Source organism: Syngnathus typhle, linkage group LG16, assembly GCF_033458585.1.
Source record: "Syngnathus typhle isolate RoL2023-S1 ecotype Sweden linkage group LG16, RoL_Styp_1.0, whole genome shotgun sequence".
Lineage (NCBI taxonomy): Eukaryota > Metazoa > Chordata > Actinopteri > Syngnathiformes > Syngnathidae > Syngnathus > Syngnathus typhle.
Window position 1 is genome coordinate 2,294,995 of NC_083753.1, and position 7,117 is coordinate 2,302,111.

Sequence of the window (7,117 nt, forward strand, 5' to 3'; positions counted from 1 at the left end):
GGACACGTGGGGAGGGAGTCAGATCGGCTTTGATCAGTCGGCTTTGAGGGGGTTACATGGGGTACGGCATGCGGAACACAGAGGGAGAGAGGATCCTGGAGTTCGGCAACGCACTGGAGCTGGTGCTGTGCAACACGCTTTTCAAGAAGGACAAAGCCAAATTAGTAACATACAATTCATGTGGCTGCAAGAGCACAATAGATTACATCATGGTCAGAAAGGAGGACCGCGTCCTGGTCAGGGATGCCAAGGCAATCCCCGGAGAAGAGTGTGTGTCTCAGCATCGCCTAGTCATCGGAGACCTAACTCTGCGGATCAAGAAGGTGGGGGCTAAGAAGCATCCTCCCAAGTTGAAGGTGCGGAAGCTACATAGCGGAGGGAATAAAAACGAGTTTAGGGAGAAGATTGAGCATATAGCAGAAGAAGTGGAGGAGATGATGGAGTCGGGTGGTGTGGATGGCAAGTGGCAGGCAATGAAGAAGGCTCTGCTTGAAGCTACAGAGGAGGTGTGCGGATGGTCAAATGGTAAAGCAAGACAAAGAGAGACATGGTGGTGGAATGACAGCGTCGAAAGAGCGGTGAACGAGAAGAGGAGGTGCCATAAAGTATGGAAGAAATCTAAAAGGGAGGCAGACCGAGGCAAGGAGGGCGTCACGGACAGCAGTGTGGGAGGCCCAAGGGACCAAGAGGAAAGAATTTGCAAGTGAATTGGAGAGTGGGAGAGAACAAAAGAGCTTCTTCAAGATAGCGAAGCAAATGGTTAAGGAAAGGCGTGATGTGACCGGTGCAAACTGTGTGAAGGATGAGGATGGCAACATCGTGACAGACAACAGAGGAGTGAAGGAAGTATGGCGAAGGTACATGGAGAAGCTGCTGAATGTGGAGAATGACTGGGATGGAGAGGTGGGATGCGAGTGGAGGGTGAATGTGGCCCGATCACGCGAACAGAAGTGGGGAAAGCCATGAAGGCCATGAAAGATGGAAAGGCAGCTGGGCCATCTGGAGTGGTGGCAGAGATGCTAAAGGCAGCGGGAGACGTCGGTGTGCAGTGGATGACCGACCTGTGTAACAGTGTCATCGCTGAGGGGCCCATTCCGGAGGACTGGACAAGAAGCGTCCTGGTGCCTCTATTCAAAGGGAAGGGGGACCCACTCGCATGCGGGTCATACAGGGCCATAAAGCTGCTGGAGCATGGAATGAAGCTCTTAGAGAGGGTATTGGAAAGGAGGGTGAGGTCACGTGTAGAGGTGGACGAGATGCAGTATGGCGTCATGCCTGGTAAAGGTGCAACAGACGCAATTTTGGTCATCCAACAGATGCAAGAGAAACACCAGGAGAAGAGGAAGAGGTTGTACTTTTCTTTTGTTGACCTGGAAAAAGCGTTCGACAGGGTGCCAAGGGAGGTGGTGAGGTGGGCCCTAAGGAAGTCGGGCGTGGAAGAGGGACTGGTTAAGGCTGTGATGCCTCTCTACTGCAGAGCCTGCACAGCTGTTAGAACAGCAGTTGGCGACAGTAATGGGTTTGAAGTAAGGGTAAGGGTGCACCAGGGATCAGTCCTCAGCCCATTACTGTTTGCTATCGTGATGGATGCGGTATCGAGGGAAGTGAGGGGTGGACTACCATGGGAGCTGCTCTACGCGGATGACCTGGTAGTGATGGCTCACAGTCGAGAAGACCTAGCTAGGAAGCTAGCGGCCTGGAAGACATGCCTGGAAGTGAAAGGAATGAAGGTGAATGGGGCAAAATCAAAGGTCATGGTCGGTGGTGCTGGTCTGGGAGTGATATCGCAGTCAGGAGCATGGCCATGTGGAGTTTGCGGGAAGGGAGTGCAAGCTAACTCTATCCGGTGCAAGGGTGGTCAGAGATGGGTACACCAAAGATGGAGCGGAGTAAAAGGCAGCCTACTAGCTACTTATTATTTTATATAAACATGACTACTTAATCAAAATCACGGACACAATACACACACCCAGGGCGGTGACTTTCCAATACACGTAGATACCAAACGGTCAGGTGACGCTTTGCCGCCTTTTCCGGGCAGTATAAAACCTTCTGACCTGGAGATGGCGTTGTTGTTTCATCTGCTGCCATGCCTCGTGTCCTGGCCGCACATTAAACAACCCAAGATCCTGCCAATAAAGAACCAACCGACCAACTCCACATCTTTGTTTTCCTCGCTCAACAACGTGGTTGATAAACGTGTTATTTATGTAATAGTTATTTGAATAACTCTGAATGTTACATCAGTCCCGTTCTCAGCTCCTCGTTACTGAGAACGTGGAGGAGTTCAAGAAGATGTTTTTTAGTCACATTAGTCACTTATTTTGCCACAGACGACCCATTCCTGTGCAGTCTTTTGTTGTAACTTTGTTGCCACACACGGTCCATTCCTGTGCAGTTTCTGTTGTTAGTTTGTTGCCACAGACGAACCATCCCTGTGCTGTTTAGTGAAAGGAAATAACGTATTTTTTGGACTATAAGTCGCTCCGGAGTATAAGTCGCACCAGCCATAAAATGCACAACAAAGTGAAAAAAAAACATATATAAGTCGCACCGGAGTATAAGTCGCACTTTTTGGGGCAAATTTATTTGTCAAAATCCAACACCAAGAACAGACATGAACCAGCAACGACAGGCTAAAGGATACGGTATGCTAACGTGACATATACACAAACGAGGAGCTGAGAACGGGACTGATGTAACATTCCGAGTTATTCAAATAACTATTACATAAATAACACGTTTATCAAACCATCGGTGTCACTCCAATTCATGAAACTAAGCAAAGTTACAAGCTACAACACAGCTAACAGCTACGCTAAGAAGCTACGCTACAAGTTACGCTGCAAGCGACGCTACAAGCTACGCCGAAAGCTGCAAGCTACAAGCCACAAAGCTGCAGAGTAACAGAAAACAACATCATGCCTGGAGATAGACACAAAGGTCGATCTTGGAAACGGGGAACCTCCTCACGACCAGCATTGACAATGCTATCTGTGAACATCGAAGGGTTCTCCTCTGCAAAACGAACAATCTTAGCGCGCGCGCCACAAAAATCTAGTATATAACTATATTGTAGCGTTAACAAAGTACCAGGAAAGACGTGGGCTTGGTAAACGGCACTTTATTTAACAAAACAAGACTTCAACAAGCCAACAACTACTGAACTGTAGCGATAAAAACATATAAAAGTTGCTACACAAAATAAAATATATCAAACAACTATAACATAAATAAGTTCTTCAAACCTTGTGTCACTCCAAATCATTAAATCCTTCAAACGTGGGGCCCTTTGTCATCCCGTGATTGAATCCTTTGTCCTTTATGTAAACGACCGCCGCGCCGCTGACGTCACTTTCAGTTCAAATGACCGTAATCCCTTGCTACATCGCGGTACGTTTATCAGGGTATCACTACATCGCGGATTTTTGAATTTTGAAAATTTGTGACAAAATTCACATATTAGTCGGTCCTGAGTATAAGTCAGCCCCCCACCCAAACTATGAAAAAACCCGCGACTTATAGTCCGAAAATTACGGTACAAAAATATGTTGTTTAGCGGGTACAAAGGCTAAAAGTGCCAAATGGCTACACACGAGTAAAAATGAAACAGAAAAATAAGTGTGAAAGTGTGTCTACTTGTGTCCTGTTGCAGATTTACAGTATATGTTGAATCATTAGTTTAATGGATTAAGTGAGAAAGGGGAAGGAATCTAAAAAGCTATGCTTCTTCCTACTCCTTTTTGAGGATTCTTTATTGATTTGTTTATTTATGTATTTTATTTCCCTATTTTTTGTGTGTTCGAAATCAATCAATCAATCAATTTTTTATTTTTTTTTATTTTTTATTTTTTTTTTTTCTTCCGGGTTAGAGCAACGCTGGCGTCTGGACTGTTGACTGCCGCTTCTACCCCGAAAACTGTGTCCGCTATTTGTTTGTCCCCCGTCTGTTTTGTGTTTTCCCGTTTTAAGTGGGCTCGTTTCTTGTTTTCTTTTATTTTCTCGCCTTTTCTCCTGCCCACCGCGTATCTCTGGAGCTCTGTTCGCACCTCTCCGATCCCGCTCCCTCTGACTACGAGCTACGCTAGCCAGCTAGCCAACCCACCACCGGACCCTACTACCTCCCGGCTCTGAGCCTGTAGCTGCTTGCTCTTGGCTCGGCAAGCGGCTCCAACCCAACTTGCTGGCCACTTGGCCGGCGTCCTCGGGGGGAGCACCCGCTCGCTGCGAGCTCGCCGGTCGTGGCTCGGCTGTGGGCCGCCATGACACACTGGGGCGTGCCGTTTGCACGGGTACAGTCGGGATTGACCAACACCACCACCCACTCCACCAACATCACGACTCGGTCCACTGCTGCTTCCATGCATTTCACTGCCTACCAACTTCTAGTTAACCAGCTACTAGCCATTTCTACCATTTTATCTGGATTATTCCCTGCTGCTGTCACGTCTCATCTCCTGCATGAACTATCACTTCTGCTTCTCCGGGCTTCCATTCCACTAACTTCTCGTCCATTTGTCTACACTGCTGCTGATCTTCATCATTTCAACAATAATCACCGTCTCCCTGCTGCTGCCGCCTCAGCTGCCAGCAAGGCTGGGATCCTCCGCCGTCGTCGCTACATCCACCGTAGCTCCGGACTATCTTTTAAACGACATTTCCCTGATGGCTCACCCATCCCCTCTTTCTGGACTAACTCTCGCCCCCCCGTCACCCCCACCTTCCGTACTGTGAACTTCAACAATCTCCGCTCCCCCACCCCCGCTCCTTCATCCATCTCCCTTGCACTGCTGAACTGTCGCTCCCTCTCCAACAAATCACTAGTTATTTCCGAACTAATATTGGACAATAATTTGGATCTGCTCCTTCTCTGTGAAACATGGCAACAGCCTCTGGACTATTTTTCTCTCAACCAAGCCACTCCGTCTAACTACAGCTACATCGCCACACCCCGCCTCTCTGGGCGAGGAGGTGGTATCGCTGTCTTCCATAAGCGGTCCCTATCAATCACTGAATTGGACCTCAACCTCCCATCTATTTCATCCTTTGAATATCTCGCTTTTTCCCTCCCCAACTCTACTACTGCTGTTCTTATCTACCGCCCCCCCAAGTCACACCCGTCTTTTCTCTCTGAACTCTCTGAACTTCTCACCATCGTATCGTCAGTCTCCTATCGCCTCCTACTAATCGGTGATTTCAACATCCACATCGACCAGCCAACTGCTCCACTGACATCTGACTTCATCTCCGTTCTGGAATGCTTTCATCTCACCCAGCACATCAACTTCCCCACCCACACCAAAGGCCACACCCTGGATATAGTATGCTCCTCCTTTCCACTCACATCCAACCCCCGTCCTCTCACCTTTCCACTGTCAGATCATCTCTGCATCCTCTTCTCCGCCCCTCTACCCTCGCCTCATAAATCCACAAAGCGCACCATCTCCTACCGCAACATCAAGACTGTAAACCCAATCACGCTTTGCCAGCTCTTATCCTCTGCTCTTCCCTCCGACCCCACTTCTTCCTCCCCTGATGACCTTGCCACCACGCTCAACAACATCCTTTCTGACTCCCTTGATTCCCTAGCCCCCTGGAAAACTTCCTCTGTTACATTCACTAACTCTGCCCCTTGGTACACACCGGAACTCCGCACCATGAAACAAACTGGCCGTCAACTGGAACGCCTCTACAAAAGAACCCGCCTCACCGTCCATGCCAAAACCTTTGAACAACACATCTCCTCCTACCGTGACGCTCTTCTTGCTGCCAAATCTGCTTACTTCTCATCTCTCATTAATAACACCAACCGAAACCCCCGCATACTCTTCTCCACCATCAACAAATTGCTCCAGCCACCGATCACCAAGCCACCCTCCTCACCCGCCCTCTGTAACTCCTTCCTTGTCAACTTCAACAACAAAATCGCCCAAATCAACAGTTCTCTGACCGACACCATCAATAACTCCTCCTCCCCTGCCCTCCTGCCCCCACTTCTTGACCGCCCGCCCTTTCCCTCTCTCACTGCCTTCTCCCTTGTTGACTCCTCCACTATCCTAGACATCATTACCTCATCCAAGACAACCACCTGCTCTCTTGACCCTCTTCCAACGACCTTAACTAAGGCCTGCCTCCCTGTCCTCCTCCCCTACCTCACCACCCTTTTTAATCAGTCTTTATCCCTTGGCCACTTTCCCGCTGTCTATAAACTTGCAGCCATCACCCCCATTCTCAAAAAGCCCATCTTGGACCCACTCAACCTCTCCAACTACCGTCCCATTTCCAACCTTTCATTCCTTTCCAAAACCCTTGAACGCATTGTCTCCGCCCAACTCCACACCCATCTCCAGTCCAACAACCTCTATGAACCCTTCCAGTCCGGATTCCGCCCACTTCACAGCACTGAAACAGCTCTAGTTAAAGTCACCAACGATCTCCTCATTTCTGCAGACTCTGGTGCCCTCAACATCCTACTACTACTTGACCTTAGCGCAGCCTTTGACACTGTGAACCATTCCATCCTCCTCCAAAGGCTGCGCCAACTAGGTGTTGAGGGCACTGCACTCGACTGGCTCACCTCCTACCTCACCAACAGAAACCATTTCATCTCTCTCTCCGGTCACACATCCATCCTCTCCCCAGTTACACAAGGGGTCCCCCAAGGCTCAGTTCTTGGCCCCCTCCTATTCATCTGCTACCTCTTTCCCCTTGGTACCGTCATCCGCAAACTCAATCTGGACTTCCACTGCTACGCTGATGACACCCAGATCTATATACGTACGACACCAACCCGTAACCCTTCCCTCACTCATTTTGAAACCTGCATCTCTACAATAAAAGCATGGCTGACCCACAACTTTCTCAAACTCAACAGTGACAAAACAGAGCTCCTCCTCATAGGCACTAAATCCTCCCTTAATAAAACTGGATCAATCACACTCACCATTGACTCCTCAAACATCACTCCTTCCCCTCTGGCACGCAATCTTGGCATTATTTTTGACCCCACACTGTCCTTTCAACCTCATGTTAGCTCAGTTGTCAAGACCTCCTACTTCCACCTCCGACGCATCGCTAAAATCCGGCACTGCCTTTCTCTCCCTGCCGCTGAATCTCT